The 22,282-nt window shown below is 38.3% G+C and overlaps 1 long non-coding RNA gene and 1 pseudogene across 15 annotated transcripts; both read right to left on the minus strand.

Annotated features, from left to right (window-relative positions):
• Positions 1-627: 627 nt before the first annotated feature.
• Positions 628-7,809, minus strand: LOC126622478 (uncharacterized). 15 transcript variants are annotated; one of them, XR_007623499.1, is made up of 12 exons: positions 7,477-7,809; positions 7,288-7,383; positions 7,087-7,184; positions 5,269-5,320; positions 5,043-5,105; positions 4,494-4,556; positions 3,714-4,287; positions 3,505-3,588; positions 2,994-3,060; positions 2,566-2,812; positions 2,321-2,458; positions 628-2,104 (listed from the first exon to the last, which is right to left on the minus strand). It is a non-coding gene; the product is annotated as an uncharacterized LOC126622478 (long non-coding RNA). The 15 variants fall into 15 exon arrangements; XR_007623501.1 differs by having other exon boundaries at positions 2,406-2,458; positions 7,477-7,808; XR_007623498.1 differs by having other exon boundaries at positions 2,392-2,458; positions 7,477-7,808.
• Positions 7,810-14,712: 6,903 nt separating this feature from the next.
• Positions 14,713-18,845, minus strand: LOC126622470 (uncharacterized; annotated as a pseudogene).
• Between the last annotated feature and the right edge of the window lie 3,437 nt (positions 18,846-22,282).

Below are 22,282 nucleotides of genomic sequence, written 5' to 3' on the forward strand. Positions count from 1 at the left end.
AAAATGACGGAATGAATAGTCGACGTTACAGGTATTATATATCCAACTTTTTGATCAAATCCATCGTCTCAACTTTTTGATCAAATCCATCGTCTCAACTTTTTGATCAAATCCATCGTCTCAACTTTTGCTTGCACATAAATCAAAACATTCACAATACCTGAGACCCCTATGGTCAGGAAAATATATTACTTTTGAACACCTTCGACCTGGGAGTTGGGACCACACTCCTCGTCTCCCTCACCACCTTAAAAGGTTTTTCTTTCCACTTTTGGCTAAACGGGCCCAGGATGTATCCCCCAATAATAAACAAAAGATGTAACAATTTTTTGGTCACATGCATTGTGACATACTGACATATAACATTTCCCTCCATTCTTAATCGGTTCCTTATTTACAAGGTGGAGTATGAAGATGGTAGAAAAAACCTAACTAGTGATATATATGTTTCAAATTTGTGAAAGAAAAATATTACATTAAATTAAATGAAGGGTTCGCTTTCAAACCAATCAATAAGTAGTTATAAAATATGATTTAAATTAATGGTATCTCTAACATTACTTTTTAGAATAGCTCACATCTAACACAATTCGAACTTGCACATGTTTAACGCGTAGACGATTAACGTGATTAAAACACAGAAAATATTATTCACCTAATATCATATCATTAAAAGAACATAGAAAAGAAATAAAAAGAGAATATTATACTAATACAATTTCATATCACATTCGTTAAACAAGTGTGCTCCTCTTCCATGGAATTGGAAGGTCTCATAGAGACACAAAGCCGACGACATAAACCTCTACACTCTATTAGCTACGCTCCTATGATGATTAGGACTGAGGACTCAACCTAACCAACAATTATTTAATGAAAACTGAGATTTGAAGACAAAACCGACTCAAAAGAAATGACTCGCTGGAAAGAAACACAGCTCACTGCAAATTATTGTAGTTCCATATACCATGCACGCCTTCGTTCTTCACTTTTTAATATTGATTTTCCTCACCGGTACGACTTCAAGACCATTATCATCAGCCATTGATAGTGGCTCTCTTTCGGGATCAAGCCACTTGCTCACCACCACAAAACTCCCATACCATGGCCAGTCACTCCATTTGCCTTCCCGGATTTTCTTCTCCCTCAGCTCCTTGGGGGACATGAACAACTCCTTGTCTTCAGCTGGCTTGTACTCTTTTTGAAGCGATGGTGGTCCTTGAGGCAGTGGCGGCAAGCCTCGGTTTCCTCCACAGCTTGCCGAGCGACAATATTCCTAGGGAGATGGTAAATCATTCCCTTCAGGTGTTGCGGTTCTGAGACGTAGGCGTAACCGTGTTGGTGTTGCCCGTTCAACTGCGCAAGCTACTGTATAATGAATACAGAGACTTGAGATGCTCGGCATCTGTGCGAGATGAGTTTTTCAAAGCATTGCCACACTCCATGATGGTTTTCGATAGTTCAGCTTGAGGAACATGTTTAAAAAAGACCCTCGCAAAAAACATGGTGGATCAAAGATGAAGGAATGAGTAGAATTTGAACTAATTGTGACATGTAACACTTCCCTCCAATTTCAAATTCTACTCATTCCTTCATCTTTGATCCACAATGTTTCTTACGAAGGTCTTTTTTAAACATGTTCCTCAAGCTAACCTATCAAAAACCGTCTTGGAGTGTGGCAATGCTTTGAAAAACTCCTCTTGCATAGATGTCAAGCATCTAAAGTCTCTGTATTCACTATACAGTAGCTTGGAGCAGCTGAACGGCCAACATCAACACGATTATGCCTATGTCTCGAAACCGCAGCACCTAAAGGGAATGGTTTACCATCTCCCTAGGAACATTGCCTCTCGACAAGCTGCGGAGGAGGCCGAGGCTCGCCGCCACTACCCTCAGGGACCACCGCCGCTTCAAAAAGAGTATCAGCCAGCTGAAAACAAGGAGTTGTTCATGTCCCCTAAGGAGCTGAGGGAGAAGAAAATCCGGGAAGGCAAATGGAGTGACTGGACGTTACTATCAACGTTACTATCAAGGGCTTAGCTGATGATAATGGTCTTGAAGTCGTTCCGATGAGGAAAATCAATATTAAAAAAAATTAAATCTCCTGAAATCATAAAAAAATAAATTTTGATTCATTTACAAGTCGCAAGCTACAAAAGCCCTAGATTTAAACAAAAGAAAACCACCCAGATCCATATCTCAGAGAGATTTTTTAGTGTGACTGGTACACTATGTGGTATACCACGTGTTATTATATAAATGGTGAGATATATGTGTTAAAAAATTAATAACTTAAAAAATAAAATTTCTCACCACTTACATAAAAACATGTAGTGTACTACTCGTGTTCCCGTCATAATGAAAATTTTCTCCATATCTCAAAGAACTCACCAAGAAACCCTAACCTTTCTTCTTAAGAAATTCCTTCAAATCAAATCCAAAAATTGAACATGAGTACCTGAATTGAATAAAAATTAAAATACAATCAATTCACTGTTAGCCATTTTTTTTAATCAAAACACCCCAAACGATCCCAAATTGTCAAATTTGTTCAAGGAAACTTACCATTAAATCACAGTGACTAGGGGTGGGCACGGTGAGGTTCAATGCGGTTCCACCCCTAAACCAGACCCGGAACCTTAAAATATCAACAGTTCGGTTCGGTACAGTTTCGCTTAAATTTATTACTAGAACCGTACGGTTCAGTCTAAACCAATTCCGATTCGGTTCTTACCGGTTTACGGTTCCGAATACCAAATTATTTGAACACCAAATCATCATGCATTCAAGGGTTTGGTCCGTCATCCCTAAACTAGACAAAAAACAAAACCCAAATTCAACACAGAGTTTATCATTCACATACATATTGAAATTGATCCACAAACTGATCCACAAGCAACATCAATTTGAAATCCACATAAGCAAAGCCATGTAAAACCCGAATACAAAACTTAGTGCAGATTCTAACAATAAAACAAAAGAATAACACTCACATAGCAAATGAAGAAAGATCAGTTGAGAAGTCGCACAACTCAGTACAGGGGCCTCCAAATGACCTGACTGCATCAAATAACCCACACAAAAAATATCTCAGATACCCGGGTCAAAAAATTGCATAACAAGATACAAATCACTAAACAAAATAGCAACAAATCCAACACCAGTGACCATTCAAGTGTTTTTGAATTACAAATTACAAGCATTAGATCCATCAAAGACACAAATTAGTACAATTAATTACTAAATTATTTATATGCAAGTTTAAAGAGAGAGATACTCCAAAATAATCTGAAACAAAACAACCCAACACTTAAAAACCTATCAATTCTTATAATCCCAAAACAATTCCACATCTCGCACATGAACAAATAACTTCATTTATTTTATTTTATTTTATTTTATTGGGATTAGAGAGTACAACAGATCTGATTAACAATTATAACAAAAATTAGAGGTTGGTCCTAAGATATCTTGAAACAGGTGGAGAAGAAAATGGAGTTTTACCTCTGGAAACCGAGTCCACAACAAGTCTGCGCTGCGGGAGTTTGAGTTGTGGGCGAACCAAAGCTTAATTTAGGTATCAAAAACCTGAAACAATCCAACCATTAAGTGATAGATATCAACCCAACTCGTAAACTCCAATTCTCACCAAGAAAAAAGAGCCAAAGAAATACAGTGGATTTTAGAGAGAGAGAGAGAGAGAGAATCTTTACCTCTGAAGAGACAGTAACTGAGAGTTGAAATCAGCAGAAAGCAGCTTCCCCTTCCGTGGAGAAGTGTTTTTGGTTTGATTGCAAAAGCAGCGGCTAATGAAATGGATAAATGGGTTTTTTTGTTACAAGAATCTCCCTCTCTCTCTCTCCATTAACGAAGAAATCAACGGAGAATGTCGACAAGGAAGAGGGGTCGGCTGTGTGAAATGGGGGAATGGGAATGTGAGGCCGCGAGTGAGATGAGGGTGAGGTGAGTGAACCCTAATTGGGATAAAATCCACTACTTTGCAATTTGATGAAACTAATTTTTTAACCTATTATACAATGACATGTGTATATATATAATTTATTTATTTATTATTAATAAAACAGTTCGGTTCTTGTTGGTTCTTGTTCATTCGAAACCAGAACCATAATCAATTTGAACGGTTTAGTTCAGTTTTTTATTCAAAGTTCACTTTTCCGATTAACTCGATTCTTTTCTGTTTCTTTTTTTATACGGTTCGTTTCGGTTTTGCGGTTTGACGGTTTTTATGCCCACCCGTAATAGGGACTTCACAAATCCTCTTGATATCTGCACCAAAAATAACGAAAAAGAATTGCAATCAGCCCAAGAAACAAAAGATCAGTAGAAACAAACAAAGAAAAGCAAGTATCGGAGAAAAATTAACAAAACATTTCTCCTTTTTGAATTTTCACGCAAAATATTGAACCAGTGTTAAACCCTAACCTAAAAACTTTCCGAAAAAAAAAATAACAACAAAAATATAAATTATATACCTAATCCGGAAAAGGCTTGCAAGATCGTGCAATAAAACCCTAAAATTGGAAGCCGAATATTTCCTGCAACAAAATAACGAAATTAGAGAAACAAACGAAAGAGGACCTAAATCAAAAAAACTAACAAACAAACAAAGAAAACACCAAAAATTAACCATTAGCACTTCTCCTTTTTAGAATTTTTGCGCAAAAAAATTGAACCAGAAACGACCCAAATATAAAAATTTGGCCAAAAAAATAATAAAACACCAACAGTAAAACCCGAAACAGCTAAATTAAACTCAAAAATTAATCATGATCATCCATTTGTATTGCTGAGAAATGTTTAGCAATTTAATTAAAACACCAAAATAAAAAATTCCTCACCCACAGTAAAAAAAAACCGAAACATGCAAAGCAAAACCCAAAAATTAATCATCAGTATTCCTTCTTTTCTTTTTTTTTCTTTTTTTTTTTAAGTTTGAGGAAAAAATCGAAGTACAAACATAAAAAAATAACACCAAAGAGATAAATTATATGTTATAAAAAAAAAAGAGATAAATTATATACCTGACGGAGAAAAAGCTTGGAAGCTGACAGAATACAACCCTAAAACTGGAAGAAGAATGTTTCCTGCAACCAAAATGCAAAATCAGAGATAAAAACCAGACGGAGAACGCGAAAAATCAAAGAAAATGCTGGGCAAAAAAGCTGAATAGCCCAAATTCACAACAATCAATCATAAAATTTTCTTCCTAACCAAACAGAAAATAAACCAACACATGAATCAACATACCTAAATGGAAGCGATTTGTTCGCGCAAAACAGGGGGAAAAAACGCCAAACACCTTCGAGAAGATCCGATCGAAATCGAAATCAAAAGACAGACGGGAAAACTGAGAGAAACGGAACGGCAGAGAGAAAATAGAAGAGGAAGAGAAAAAAGTGGAAAATAGAAGAGGAAAAGAAAAAGTGGAAGACACCACATATGACTGTTGAACAACAAAAATATACAACATAAAAAAAATAAAGTCCATACAAATTGGGTCAGGCAACAAGGCAAAACAAAGATGTAAACCAGCCTAAAAGATAAGAATGGGATTTACATACAAACCAAATATCCATAAACAAATAAATAAAAAATAATAAGGAAAAATTTCCTACAAAAGGGGGAAGCAATAAACAGGTTCCCTCATTTCCTGCAACAAAAAAAACGTGGGGTCAGTTAAGAGGGGTTAAGAGAGAGTGGCAGGAAGTCATGCCCTCCATCTTCTCCCCACGTAACAAGCTCTAGAACCCTCCTATGATGCCTATAAATGGGCATCAGCTGCAACAACAAAAAAGGGACAGAAAAAAAAAGGAGGGGGAGAAACTCTGCAGAAAATAAAAGCAACTTTGAGAGAAATGTCAAAAGGCAACGAACTGTTGCCAGAAAAGAGAACAAAGAGACCAATCATTCGTGCATTCGAGTCAAGATAAAAAAGAAGAACATTCATCACCAGGTATGAAATAAGTTCTGTTAATTTATTTTTATTTCTCTAGTTCAATGTTGTGTTGCAGATGGAAGTAAAGAAAAAGGGTGCATAACCAAACACTCAGAACTAGTAACCTTCAGTTTATACAAGAAAACTGCCGGAAAAGGTTTTTTATGCAGGGAAGGTTTCTTAAATGATAGTCCGACTACTCTTCTATACCTGCAAAAACAACACAAAGCAGTCCAAAGAAAAAATGGCAGCAGCCACATGTTTTCTTTCTGTCTAAATATGAAGAGAACAAAAACGCAAAAGAGCTCCGCTCCTCGCCACTGCCAGAATCTCATGAATTTCTTCGGGGTGGCCTAGACCACCCCGTGAAGTTCCAATCAAGGTCTAATGAAAGTCATTCTTTGCGGTCCAATGAAAAAACAGATGCATTTGTGGACAAAATAAACAAGGGAAAAGAAGCAAAATGCAACTTTTGCTCCCCTTGACCGACTCCTGCTTGGTCCAATTCCACAAGAAGTTTTCAAACACAACTCTTGACCAAAGACTACTACAAGACCAAAAGGAAAGAAAGGAAATTTCCCAATCTTTGAATAAACAACTAAAAGAAGGTTCAAAGCCTTCTTTGTCACGTGAAGAAAGAACAGAGTGTTTTCATAATGTCAAAATTTCTCACCTGCTTCTCTGCCACAAACATTTAAAAGAAGGTTCAAAGCCTTCTTTGCCACGAGAAGATGGGACAAAAAAAAAAAAGGTTCAAAGCCTTTATATTAAACACTTGTTGTCCCAAGTCTACAAAGAAGGAGAAGCTTGCTGCCAAATTATTTAGAAAACTCATTCACATGGCAAAACACCCAATGGACTAGAAGACAAGTCAAAACTACAAAAGATTTTGGGAAAAGCATTACTTTGTACAAGTGTTAATTAGAAAATATGGCAAGTATTCAAGACGAAATACGAATGGGAACACAAAAAGTGTGTCCAAATCCCCATTGTCAAGACCAGTCAAATAATTTCCCCTGTGGAAACAGAAATACCAGCGAATACTTACACTCTAAATACATCAAAACTCATTCAAAATACAGCAGATACGAGGAGTGCATTACTACGAATTTAAGGATGCAAACTCTCACCTTTTGAGCCATAAATCAACAATTGTCTTCAACTAACTCGGGGCTGCAAAATGGTTTTGTCCAACAACCAATCGAAGAGATGCCGTTGCCCGGGACGCCTGCACGAAAGAATTGACAAGTTCATCACAGTTAGAGCTTTATTTCACTCCAAATACATAAGCAGATCCAGAATATGAAAAAAAAAATAAATAAAGGAACTACCTGCAAAGTGGTGAGCTTTTGATCCACAAAGAGAAGAACAAACAAAAAATGGCAAAGAGCAAGGCGGCAGGAAAAGAATGAAAGCTTTTTGGTGACCTGCAAAAAAAAAAATGGTTTGCAATTTGAGGGGGAAATAAAGGTAAAATTGAAGGAATTTGAATAAAGAATTTGAGCTCCAACAAACCTTACCCATTCTCACTTTGAAATCCACGAACACCCAATCCAAATAGAAGTTTGAAATGTAACGAAATCCCCGGAACCCAAGTATATCGGGATTGCCTGCCGTTTCGGGACGGAGACCACCGAGTCTGGGAGCTAAGGAAAGGAGGGATCTCTAAAACATTTCACGGGGTATGAATGAAGTCCATCATGTGAGGGTTTTCTCACATGGAGAAGAGAGGAAAGTTGCCGCAATTGGAAGCCAAAAATCTATCTGAGCTTGGAAGCTTTAAACCACATAAAAAAATATATATATAAAAGTAAAGTTTGCTGTCATCAAGACCCTTGGAAGTCCCACTTTGAATTGAACACCTCACGTAGGAATTGACAAAGCAAGGAAAAGTGGTTCACATGGGAATTGGTAAATGAATGGGAACAAACTGACAAAGGTCCCAGAAAAGCAAAGGGAAAATGACAACCTATCCCCTGACAACAAACAAAGAAAAGAAAAAAAAAAGAAGTGAAAAGCACCATCAAGTTATGTGAATGTGACGTGGCTTTCAAAACATTAGTCATGATCATGAGTAGTTTTTTTTTTTACTTGCTGCAAATTAGATGAGAATACTATTTGGAACTCGAAAAGAAGAAAAAGAGTAGCTTTCTCATATTATTCATGTGGGCAGTATCACTTTGGCAAACATGTGTGCCAAATAAGAGTTCACTACTGCATCTCGGAGGCACCAAGTTCAAGCGTTTAAAACAAAAAGAAATATTGGAGACAACTTTGATTTACGAACTACGCTGGTTTGATTCCGTTAAGGATACGTAGGCAGTTTGATATCAATTTTCAGACACAACCATGAAATCAAGATAACGAACTACGCCGGTTTGATTCCGTTAAGGATACGTAGGCAGTCTAATATCAAATTTTAGACGCAACCGTGAAATCGAAACGAATCCCTGGTTTATATAAACTAAATTCACTCCTGCTATCAAATACCAAAATAGCACGAAGCTGAAGAACAGTTTTCAAAGGGCACGAAGCCGTATCAAAGTCTCAAATGGCACAAAGCTGAAGAAAAGTCTCAAATGGCATGAAGCCATATCAAATTTTCAAAATGCTCCTCGCTCGCATGAGCTGAAACTGCATAAGGCATTATGCTCCCTGCCTGCACGAGTTGAAACTGCACAAGGCATCAAATCTCAACAAATACTTGAACTACGAGTGACTTGATCCCTCAAGAGGGTACGTAGGCAATCTAGGATTCGACCTAGGTGCAGTCACAAAATCAAACAAACACCAAAATCCTCAAGTTATATTTTTTTCGAATTGGAATCAAAGGGTATTTCTTTCCCAAAAGAAAGATTGTAATTAATAGGCGTGTAGCCTAGAATGGGTCGAACTCGAATTAATAAAACCCTCTTCGAAAAAATGAACGAGGGTGAAATTGTGTCGAGTGAATTATTTGTTTACATATTATGTACAATTTTTGCTCAACATAATTTTTGGCACGCCCAGTGGGACCCATTTTCCCTTTCATCTCTAATGATGAAGATAATTAATGTGCTATGTGTTTTCTCTTTTGTAGGAGGAAGCATGGCGCCACGAGTCACTGTTTACTTCCACGAACTCTCTGCTGCTGCATCCAAACTTGGACATGGAGGGCGTGTTGGTCGCCGAATCTCCTTCACCATTGATGAAGCACCAACTATCTGCAACATGGTGAGGGCTAAAGTAGCAACAAAGACAAACAAGGTAGCTGTGAAAGTCATCAAGGTTGGACCGAAAAAATGCCCGTCCAAGAATGCCCTAAGGAACGCAAGGAAAAGAACGGCACGAGCTCTTAGGAAAAAGATCACTAAGGAGTGTGTACTTGAAGATATTGAAATCATCTCAAGGGAGCTTCTTGGAGCTATTTCATCTAAGGACACCAAGGTCCCTCGACGCAAGATTGTCAAAGTGACATCATCACCACTTACCAAGGTTCCCGTCATTACTCAAATCATGATTGGAACAATCCCAATCACTTTACCTACAACGGAGTTGGTCATGATGACCTCCGTCGAGGAAAATGAAGAAATCTTGCCAATAGTGTCTGGAAATGTTCAACAAAAGGCCAAGGCCTATGAAGTTGTCGAGGGAGGTAACAACATTCAATTCGAGGGGCCTATCACACGTGCAAGGGCTCGAGTATTGGCAATCCATTCTCCCGAGAGTTCATCTTCCCTTGGAGACACTCTTGGAGAAAACGAATATTTTTTTCAAGAAGAGATTCCTAGAGTAATGACTCAATTCCAAAGGTTGGAGATAAATGAAAGCGTTGAATATGAGAACATGCAAGTTCTGATGACTGGCGCATCAAATGTAGAAGAACAATTGCTAGAAATGCAACGGAAACTAGCAGAAAAAGAAGCTGAAATGGCAACTTTGGTAGCTGATAAGGAAGCTGAAATTGCAACTTTAGCAGCTCAGTTAGCCGCTCAAGCTAGCATAAATAATGCTGGAGAAAGAGCAAGGAAAGAAACAGAAGGAGAAAGTTCCGGTAGCCAAATTACACATCAAGATATCAATGCAATTTTCGCTGAAAAGATTCGTGAATTTCAAATGTCTTTAACAACACCAATTCTTGGATACCGGAAGCCTTATCCAGCTCACTATGACACAGTGCCATTTCCCCAAGGGTATCAAAAACCGAGCTTTGATAAGTTTGATGGTTTAAGTGGTTCTCCTCAAGAACACTTAGCTCATTTTTACTCAGCTTGTGGGGAGACATCGCAGTCAGATCCCTTATTGGTTCGGCAATTTGTTCAGTCACTAAAAGGGTCTGCCTTCACATGGTACACTCAGTTAGAGCCCGGATCTATTATAACATGGGATGATATGCAAAGAGCTTTTCTAGCTCAATTTGTCAGTTCAAAGAAAAAGGTCACGTTAATGGATTTAGCTCAAACAACACAAAGGCTCGGAGAAAGCGCGAGCGAATTCATCACAAGATGGAGGAGCCTTAACCTACAATGCATGGAAAAGATTTCTGAATTTTCGGCAGTGCAAATATGTTACAATAACCTCATCCCTGAGATTGCAACATTTGTAGGAATTGCAGAGCCTCGAACTTTCGACGAGTTGGTATCCAAAGCAAGCAATGTGGAGAAGCAGATGTCCCGGAAAAATGTGATTGGAAAAATGATCCAAGACTTAGAAAATAAGTCAGACACCAAGAATGGAGATAACAAAAGAATGTCGAAAAAGGGAGATTCTATGGCGACATTTGTCAAAGTAGACAAGAAAAGTGACAATATAAAAAGAAAAGAAGAAACCAAGGGGACGAGGAGGCTTTCACTTAAGGAAAGAAAAGAAGTTAAATATAGTTTCGATGATGAAGATGTTGGAACTATCTTCGACGAACTCCTTGCAGCAAAGATGATCACGCTTCCTGAACCAAAGCGTCCCGCTGAAGTAAATAAGACCGATGATCCAAAGTATTGTCGGTATCATCGACTCATCAGCCATACGATAGAGGACTGTTATATCCTTAAGGATATAATTCAAGAAAAAATCAACAAGCATGAGATCGAGGTGGATTCGTCTTCAAAACATCAGACGGCAACGTCCAATATGATCGAAGGAAAATCAACACCCTCATCTCCATTACCAGAAGGGTCAATCCCTGTAGGATTCCATGTCGATAATGAAATCACAGTTATCTATGCCTATCCTGCCATACCTCGTTCTGGAAATCCAAAAATTCCAACTCTCTACGAGCTCATGACGGCACCAAATTTTGATGTTTGGGAAGATTCATCACTTGAATCCGAAGATGAATGGCAAACTGTAAGTGAAAAGAAGGTGAAAAAGATTGCTAAACATCATTCTTCCACTAAGCAATCAAAAGGAAAATTATGGAGTGGACCACCCTCAAAAGATGGAAAGAAAAAGAAGAAAAATACTCAGAGAGGGCCTAGAGTCTTTCAAGACGATGAGTACAAGCAGCCTTTCAGAGCACCAATAACCCTCGAAGACTACCTCCCTCCAAAACTTTTCAAAAGTAAGGGAAATGAGGAAGGAATTGAAAATTGTCACGCAACCTCATGTGAAATCCATAACGATAATGAGGTAGATGCAATAACTCTACACTCTGGCCAAAGGATCCCGTCTGCCGACAAGAAAGAAGGAAAAGAAGTAGTTGATTCAGTCAAACATTTCGATAAACCAAGTGCAAAACAAGTTCCAGTCATTACCACTGTAGAGCCTGCAATAGAAATTTCAGTCTCAACCACAAAAGCAAGTACCTCTAAGAGACATGCAAAAGATATGCTACAGTCCCAAGATGGCAGATATGACATCGTCGACCATCTTAAACGCATTCCATCTCTTCTCAGTGTGTACGATGCTCTGAAAATGTCAAAAGAGCTTAGGGAAGCACTCATTACGGCCCTGACAAATCCTGAAGTATTTGAAACAAACTTCAAATTTGCAGAAGTAGATACAACGTCGCCAAAGTATTGCGCTTGCTGCCTCGCAAGTATCACATTTGATGAAAATGACCTTATACTTGGAGACGAGTATCATAATCGACCTTTGTACGTCAGTGGACTAGTGGGAGATACATCGATAAATCGAATCTTGCTTGATTGTGGATCAGCAGTGAACTTGCTTCCTCTTCGAACACTTCGAGTTCTGGGGATGAATGTTCGTCAACTGACACCATCAATGTTAACTATTCAAGGCTTCAATCAAGTCGGACAAAAAGCAATGGGATCGATAGCATTACAAATGGAGATAGGGGAGTTGTACTCCGACGCCCTTTTCCATGTAATCGATGCTGACACATCTTATAATGTTTTATTGGGACGTCCGTGGCTTCATACATATGGTGTCGTTCCTTCTACACTCCATCAATGCTTCAAGTTTTTGGTGAATGACGAAGTCAAAAAAGTCCTAGCGGACACCGACCCATTTAGGGGTGAAGAAGTGAATTACGCAGATGCAAAATTCTACAAACAATCAAAAGTCACTTTTTCGCAGCCAACAAAAAATGAGGTGGTGCAGACGGAATCACGATCACTAGTTATGGAGAGGGTAAAGCCATCAAGGCTAGTCAAAATCGCGAGTTCTAAAACTCCGAAATCTCGAAAAGTAGGTCTCAATTGTTCATTACAAGATCGAAAAGAACCTGAAAAGAAGGCAATGGAACAAATCCAAAATGCATTTGAAGCACTCATGACCAACTACACAAAACCTCTACGCAAAATCAACCAATCGATTCCTGGGGGCAATTTGGTAGTCTCAACAAATTTGCAAAGGAATAATGGTCGACAGGGTCGCATTGTTTCGTTCAAAAGAAATGAGTCTTCATCAAAGGTTCCATTAAAGATAAAAGCAAAGAGGTGCAAAGCTAAAAAGAGTGCCATCAACGTCACAGTACACCAAGAAAATGATATGCTTAAAGCATTTGTCTCAAATACCAAGAATCATGAGTTTGAAGGCTTTACTGATCTCGAGAAAGCAATGTTGACTGAAGAAGAATCTAGCAGCAAGCCACCTCGAATTTCTGTCTTCTTACTACTTGGTAAAATCATCAACTCTCAACCTAAGAAGTCTCATAAAAGCAAAAAGTGGAGAGTCAAAACCCAAAAGGTGACAATAAATCGTGACAAAAATGACGATGCACAAGAAGAGGTACAAGACGTTGTTCAAGTCAACACGATTGGTAGCAAAGAAAAAAGCAAGGAATCTGATAACGAGCCTATTAAGTCTGTCAGACAATTCCCAACCTGCTTTCTAATCAAGAAGAAAAATGGACAGGTTTGTACCTGCATCGACTTCAGGACTTTCAATAGTGCACCTCCACTTCCAGAAAATGAAACTTATGGAACAATTAAGAAAGTAAGCATGGAAGAAGTTTGTGACTCAACTTAAGTAAACTGCGTTACCATTAAGAAGAAAAAGAAGAGAATGGTGACGAATCAACTGAGCTCAAGCAATAATCCCCAAATAAAGGATAGGGGGCAAGCTAATGCCTCACAAACTCCGAGAGGGAAACAAGTGCAGAGGAAACAAGTCAAGATAAATCCTTTCCTCTGAACTACGTATGACTTGATCCCTAAAAAAAAGGGTACGTAGGCAGCCTATCATTAAAAATGGGTGCAGTCATAAAAAAATCAAAATCAAAATCAAATCCCGAAAATTAAGGGGTGAACTACGTTCGGCTTGATCCCTTCATAGGGTACGTAGGTAGTCTAGCTTTATTACTAGATACAGCCGTAAAAATCATTTTCCCAAAATCAAGGGGTGAACTACGTTCGGCTTGATCCCTTCACAGGGTACGTAGGTAGTTTAGTTTTATTACTAGATACAGCCGTAAAAAAATCTTCCCGAAAACAAGGGATGAACTACGTTTGGCTTGATCCCTTCACATGGTACGTAGGCAATCTGATTCCCAAAATTAGATGCAGCCATAATTCATCAAAAATTATATTTTTTCCATGGAATTAGCAATTATTTGAACTGCCACGTGCTAGCATTTTTCAATAATTATCAAAAGCCACTAAAAACGATTTTAAATTGAGAATGGCAAAAGCATTTGTTCAAATAGTCATATGCTAGAATTCGTTTGAACTTTTCTCAAGCAAAAGTTTAAGGACAAAGCAAAAAGTGATTTTCACTTACGTAGAGTGATAAAAAAGGGGATGAGTCCAATGCATTGAAGGCAATAATTATCATGCATGCTTGGTTACGAAAAGATGGAAAAATTAGCAGAAAAAGGTCCATGGCAAAGGCATAAAAAAAAAAAATATGTTTATGGTTCCTTTATCATTATGTTTCAGCTTTTTGAATAAGAAAAAAAAAGCTTTGCTTTCCCACTCCCCAAAGCAAAGCAAACGGTGGGATTTTTCACCAATTCCCAGTTCCACCGATTCAAAAAATTAGGAGGATTAACTTTCTTCTTCATCAACCAAGCTTCCAGGGAATCTCTATTCCTCCTTTTTCTCGGCAGAAATAGGATCAAAACTTCTAGAATAGGTTGAAACCAAACAGGAGGGGTAGCAATCTTCGTTGCATCTCCTAGTCACAGGTAGTGGCAGCAGCAGCTATCATTTGTTCCAAACTTCACTAAGTCTCAAGCAGTAGCAACGGCAACTATCCTTCATGCCAAACTTCCAAGATTGTTTCTCTGCTAATAAGAAGAAAAAAAATAGCCTAAAACTTAAAAAGAAAGTTCGAACCAAAAGATACAAAGAATGCTTTATCTCATCAGAAATATATGGAGAGCTAAGTATGGTTTCCTCTTCTATATATAAAAGTGATAACAAAACATCCAGAAGTTGAACACGGAGGATGAGCAGTCAAAGCATAAACTGGGCAAAGGAAACAATCAAAGCATGTGACAAATCTCAAATATACTGGGCGCAATAAACCCATTATTATCAGTCAAAGTTGGTTCAAAAGTCTGCTAAAAAAAAAAGGGGAAAAGCTAAACTTAAATATCCCAAAATTGCAGGAATGCAAAACAGAAGGAAAACAACTCAAATCCTACTCCGGTTTGCTGCAAAAGTGGAGCAGGGAGGCGATTGAATTCAAAATTCCTTCTTCTGCAGATTTGTTCAATGCTTCAGCACGCACAACATCTGGGAGAAGCCCTTCATTCACATCAATCCGGGACTGGCGAAGTTCTACATCCAATTTCTTCTGTCGCTCAATTGAAGCTTTAAGGTCACTCACACGACGCTTAACAGCAAATCTTCCAGAATCATATTGTTGACGAAGAACACGAGCAACCTCCTCTGCTTCTTTAACAGGCAATTCTTCAGCTTCAATTTTCTTAAGCTCCTGAATGGAATTAGTTAACTCTGATTCCAAAGCCTTCTTAGTTGACAAACACTCATCATGTCGACGAGACAAATCATGAATCTGGTTACCTTGATCAATAATCCCAGCATTATCAGAAATCTGCGAAGCACATACAAAAATATGGCGAACAGTTTTGACAAACCACTCAAGCTCTGTTCGACCAGATTCCAAAAGATTAATAATGGGACGCAAAACATCAAACACCAGGTTCACTTCCTCACGACAGCCAAGAATTTCTGTAGGTGAGTTACAAGAGGAGAGTCTAACAAATCTACTTCACCAATAATATATCCTTGCCTAAAATTGCTCACCTCCGGGCCGAACAAAGCATGGATGGATGTTTTCACCTCTTGCAAGGATGAGGGGACAACTCCATCAGACACATAAGCAGTGGACTTCTCCCCGTAAGGCTGGTTCATCACCTTTGCATGCAAAGATGGTGTACTCGAATTTTTAGACATCACTTCCGGAGTAAAATCACCTGCATCAGCAGCAACTACAGTTTCAATATCCACATCATTAGGATTATCAGGTTTCTCATAACGAGCACGCTTAAAATTCACATCACAGCTACTCCCTAAAGAAGACCCCGATGAAGAAAACTCCGGGATAGCCTTGTATTTCTTGTCAGCCGTCGTATTCCTATTTTTAGAAAGGCCAGAACTCTGACCAACTACTTGCAAGCTAGGTGACTTCTCAATTCCCACCTCAGAAAGCAAAAACTCTTTTCTCAAACCCCAATCTGTCTTCTCTCGGATCATTCTGTGTAAAAGCGGAAAAAAATTTGGATCAACTTTAAACTTGGTGTCTCCATCAGCCTCATTGTTCACTTTCATCAGAGTATAAGCCTGAAATAAATCGCCCTGATGCCGACCAACCTTGATAGCACCATCTTCCGGAATAAAATCAAGATGACCAGAGTTCACTTTGGAAGGAAGAAACCAAGTGGGAGGATCACTGAAAGAAAGGTTGTAGTTAAGTGAAGCCAACGGAGAAGAACGCCTGTACCCTAAACCCGTGGCAAACTCTTTCCCAGCCTTGTCAACAGCTCGCTGGGTACAAATTTGGCCATCTACATTCATTCCCTGAAATTTAAAATGCAGGTTGGTCAGAAGCTCAGTATTCGACATGGTCATATCAAGCCTTATATGCTCAAAACAAATTTCACACATAAGGCTTGAGGGGGCAATCTGTTGAACAACAAAAATATACAACATAAAAAAAATAGAGTCCATACAAATTGGGTCAGGCAACAAGGCAAAACAAAGATGTAAACCAGCCCAAAAGATAAGAATGGGCTTTACATACAAACCAAATATCCATAAACAAATAAATAAAAAATAATAAGGAAAAATTTCCTACAAAAGGGGGAAGCAATAAACAGGTTCCCTCATTTCCTGCAACAAAAAAAACGTGGGGTCAGTTAAGAGGGGTTAAGAGAGAGTGGCAGGAAGTCATGCCCTCCATCTTCTCCCCACGTAACAAGCTCTAGAACCCTCCTATGATGCCTATAAATGGGCATCAGCTGCAACAACAAAAAAGGGACAGAAAAAAAAAGGAGGGGGAGAAACTCTGCAGAAAATAAAAGCAACTTTGAGAGAAATGTCAAAAGGCAACGAACTGTTGCCAGAAAAGAGAACAAAGAGACCAATCATTCGTGCATTCGAGTCAAGATAAAAAAGAAGAACATTCATCACCAGGTATGAAATAAGTTCTGTTAATTTATTTTTATTTCTCTAGTTCAATGTTGTGTTGCAGATGGAAGTAAAGAAAAAGGGTGCATAACCAAACACTCAGAACTAGTAACCTTCAGTTTATACAAGAAAACTGCCGGAAAAGGTTTTTTATGCAGGGAAGGTTTCTTAAATGATAGTCCGACTACTCTTCTATACCTGCAAAAACAACACAAAGCAGTCCAAAGAAAAAATGGCAGCAGCCACATGTTTTCTTTCTGTCTAAATATGAAGAGAACAAAAACGCAAAAGAGCTCCGCTCCTCGCCACTGCCAGAATCTCATGAATTTCTTCGGGGTGGCCTAGACCACCCCGTGAAGTTCCAATCAAGGTCTAATGAAAGTCATTCTTTGCGGTCCAATGAAAAAACAGATGCATTTGTGGACAAAATAAACAAGGGAAAAGAAGCAAAATGCAACTTTTGCTCCCCTTGACCGACTCCTGCTTGGTCCAATTCCACAAGAAGTTTTCAAACACAACTCTTGACCAAAGACTACTACAAGACCAAAAGGAAAGAAAGGAAATTTCCCAATCTTTGAATAAACAACTAAAAGAAGGTTCAAAGCCTTCTTTGTCACGTGAAGAAAGAACAGAGTGTTTTCATAATGTCAAAATTTCTCACCTGCTTCTCTGCCACAAACATTTAAAAGAAGGTTCAAAGCCTTCTTTGCCACGAGAAGATGGGACAAAAAAAAAAAAGGTTCAAAGCCTTTATATTAAACACTTGTTGTCCCAAGTCTACAAAGAAGGAGAAGCTTGCTGCCAAATTATTTAGAAAACTCATTCACATGGCAAAACACCCAATGGACTAGAAGACAAGTCAAAACTACAAAAGATTTTGGGAAAAGCATTACTTTGTACAAGTGTTAATTAGAAAATATGGCAAGTATTCAAGACGAAATACGAATGGGAACACAAAAAGTGTGTCCAAATCCCCATTGTCAAGACCAGTCAAATAATTTCCCCTGTGGAAACAGAAATACCAGCGAATACTTACACTCTAAATACATCAAAACTCATTCAAAATACAGCAGATACGAGGAGTGCATTACTACGAATTTAAGGATGCAAACTCTCACCTTTTGAGCCATAAATCAACAATTGTCTTCAACTAACTCGGGGCTGCAAAATGGTTTTGTCCAACAACCAATCGAAGAGATGCCGTTGCCCGGGACGCCTGCACGAAAGAATTGACAAGTTCATCACAGTTAGAGCTTTATTTCACTCCAAATACATAAGCAGATCCAGAATATGAAAAAAAAAATAAATAAAGGAACTACCTGCAAAGTGGTGAGCTTTTGATCCACAAAGAGAAGAACAAACAAAAAATGGCAAAGAGCAAGGCGGCAGGAAAAGAATGAAAGCTTTTTGGTGACCTGCAAAAAAAAAAATGGTTTGCAATTTGAGGGGGAAATAAAGGTAAAATTGAAGGAATTTGAATAAAGAATTTGAGCTCCAACAAACCTTACCCATTCTCACTTTGAAATCCACGAACACCCAATCCAAATAGAAGTTTGAAATGTAACGAAATCCCCGGAACCCAAGTATATCGGGATTGCCTGCCGTTTCGGGACGGAGACCACCGAGTCTGGGAGCTAAGGAAAGGAGGGATCTCTAAAACATTTCACGGGGTATGAATGAAGTCCATCATGTGAGGGTTTTCTCACATGGAGAAGAGAGGAAAGTTGCCGCAATTGGAAGCCAAAAATCTATCTGAGCTTGGAAGCTTTAAACCACATAAAAAAATATATATATAAAAGTAAAGTTTGCTGTCATCAAGACCCTTGGAAGTCCCACTTTGAATTGAACACCTCACGTAGGAATTGACAAAGCAAGGAAAAGTGGTTCACATGGGAATTGGTAAATGAATGGGAACAAACTGACAAAGGTCCCAGAAAAGCAAAGGGAAAATGACAACCTATCCCCTGACAACAAACAAAGAAAAGAAAAAAAAAAGAAGTGAAAAGCACCATCAAGTTATGTGAATGTGACGTGGCTTTCAAAACATTAGTCATGATCATGAGTAGTTTTTTTTTTTACTTGCTGCAAATTAGATGAGAATACTATTTGGAACTCGAAAAGAAGAAAAAGAGTAGCTTTCTCATATTATTCATGTGGGCAGTATCACTTTGGCAAACATGTGTGCCAAATAAGAGTTCACTACTGCATCTCGGAGGCACCAAGTTCAAGCGTTTAAAACAAAAAGAAATATTGGAGACAACTTTGATTTACGAACTACGCTGGTTTGATTCCGTTAAGGATACGTAGGCAGTTTGATATCAATTTTCAGACACAACCATGAAATCAAGATAACGAACTACGCCGGTTTGATTCCGTTAAGGATACGTAGGCAGTCTAATATCAAATTTTAGACGCAACCGTGAAATCGAAACGAATCCCTGGTTTATATAAACTAAATTCACTCCTGCTATCAAATACCAAAATAGCACGAAGCTGAAGAACAGTTTTCAAAGGGCACGAAGCCGTATCAAAGTCTCAAATGGCACAAAGCTGAAGAAAAGTCTCAAATGGCATGAAGCCATATCAAATTTTCAAAATGCTCCTCGCTCGCATGAGCTGAAACTGCATAAGGCATTATGCTCCCTGCCTGCACGAGTTGAAACTGCACAAGGCATCAAATCTCAACAAATACTTGAACTACGAGTGACTTGATCCCTCAAGAGGGTACGTAGGCAATCTAGGATTCGACCTAGGTGCAGTCACAAAATCAAACAAACACCAAAATCCTCAAGTTATATTTTTTTCGAATTGGAATCAAAGGGTATTTCTTTCCCAAAAGAAAGATTGTAATTAATAGGCGTGTAGCCTAGAATGGGTCGAACTCGAATTAATAAAACCCTCTTCGAAAAAATGAACGAGGGTGAAATTGTGTCGAGTGAATTATTTGTTTACATATTATGTACAATTTTTGCTCAACAATGACCAAGGGCAGAATAGCCAATTCACTGTACAATCCCACTAAAACCCAAAAACCATGAATAAAATGAGGGACAAAACCGGCGACGCATTGTTAGTGAACAGTAGTCAACCACCGGGTTTTAGAAGAGAGTAATTTGTTTAATTATTAGTAAAGATATTTGTTTAATTTACGTTTTTAAATAACAAATTATACGTAACCTAACGCGACAAAGTTAACACGATTTGAATTCTGCACGTATATAAAACCTAATGCATAGACGATTAACATGATTATCAGTGGCACTAATCCAACATCCAAGTAGGAATATAAAGTGTGTCATTCATATAATTTCCTTTACTACCTCGTTTGTGCTTCATGAGATTTTTTTTTTGTAATGATCACAAACATGTTGTTTGGGCTTGAAAATATTGGGTTTGGGTCGAAGGTGGATAATTTGTAATAAGGCTTAATTCTAGGCCCAGTGGCAAACCTTCAAGCCAAGTGGCATTCAGATATCTTGCCCAAGACGGATTCGGTCGAGTCCTAGTGAAATTAAAATTGTTAAGGATCAAGATGAGTTTTGATAAAATTTGAAATATTATAAGAATCAAGGATCATGCTGATCATATTAGGAATGAATCAAATGCTAAAAGAAGACTGGGTTCATAGTCCTAGTTCTAATAGAAGTGGCTAAAGGATGAACGTGGATTAGGCTTATCTGATAAGAGATTGGAGCAGGTGAGCCCGAGGAGTTAAAGTCCAAGTAGGACTCTGTTTCGAGAGAGTGATCTGCATGGAATTCACCTTATAAATATAAGCAGTTATACGACATGCAAATGACTTAAAACTCAACACACAAATGCCCTACGCAAACTCTCGCTCTACGCGAGCCTCACTAACTCTCCTAACTTTGTCAACATATCTTCAATTTGGATTAACAACACTGTGTTGACAACCGGCGAAATCTTCAATTTAGATTAACAACACAGGAGCAGTAGAATCAGACGGCTGATGAGCACCTCCAATTTGAAGTAACAATATTGCTTCAAATTTGGTTACCTATCCAAGTCTTTGACAACAAGTAACCTTTGGATTTCTTACCGAAATAGGTCATCTCACTAGCTTATCTGCGAAGTAAGGTGTTACCAAATTACTTAGTGTTCGGCACATTGAAAGCCGAACCGTTAATGATTAGATATTTCCAAGTGCATTTCAGAGTTTGGCATTCTAACGGTCAAACAACATTTACAGTGTGTGTCTTATGGTTTGACATCGATTCGGCGCACTTATATTTTCACAAATATAGTTGACGCAACCGAACCTGGTGCAGAAGATTCTGAACTTCGCAGTGATTAGCAGCCTTGTCTTCAGGCTCTAGAACCCAAGTCCGAGACGAGTTACTTCATCTGCTGTGATCGCTCGGATACAGAAGTCAGCACCACATTCGACACCACCACCACATCAATTTTACTCGCTGGCCGAGCTCGGTCGCGATCGACACGCCTGCATTCACCGAATAACGTAATTAGCTTATTAATTGTTGGACTCGCGTGCCACATAAACTTGGTAATTTTTAAGATCAACACATGTATATATATGTTATGATCATGTAATAATCTCAAAATGGGCCGACCGGGTCCCTATCAAGGGTGTAAATAAGGGTTAATGGAAATCAACCGGCAAAGCAAGCAGTGCTCTCTTTTTTCTTAGTGAGAAGGTCAACGTACAATGGCAACTGCTGCTTGTAATTGTGCAGGTACCTATATAGCAGAGAAACGGAGAACATGGTCGTGCCCGAGACCAACAAATTAAATGGAAATTTTTTGTTTATTATCTATTTAATTTATAAATGATCATTTGCACAAAACAGTGCATATATCCATGCATGAAGCTATATATAAGATACACCATGTGAAATTTTTAGTTAGGGATCGTTTGATAACTATTTCGTTTTCTTATTTTCATTTTTAATTTTTTTTTTTTTTTTGAAAAAAAAGTAAAAACAAAAGGGTTATCGAAGTATTGAAAAATTACTGATTAAGTAAGAACAAAACAGTGCATGTATCCATGCATGAAGCTATATATAAGATGAAACATTACTTATTAAGTTTCATATTTGATTTCATGATATCTTCTGTCTTAAAAAATTGAAGTAACATGAGATGATGAGAGATAATTGATCAACATTTAGTTTGCCTTCAGGATATTTCATTGTGTGCATCGTTACATTCTATTTAGTTGCAAAACCTAAGTCCATTAAGGACCAACACTTTGATCCATTCAATCTTTGTTAGCCTTTTTAATTTTGAGCGTTAACAATTAGCAAACGAC

The sequence above is a fragment of the Malus sylvestris genome, chromosome 5 (genome assembly GCF_916048215.2).
Source record: "Malus sylvestris chromosome 5, drMalSylv7.2, whole genome shotgun sequence".
NCBI classification, from domain to species: Eukaryota; Viridiplantae; Streptophyta; class Magnoliopsida; order Rosales; family Rosaceae; genus Malus; species Malus sylvestris.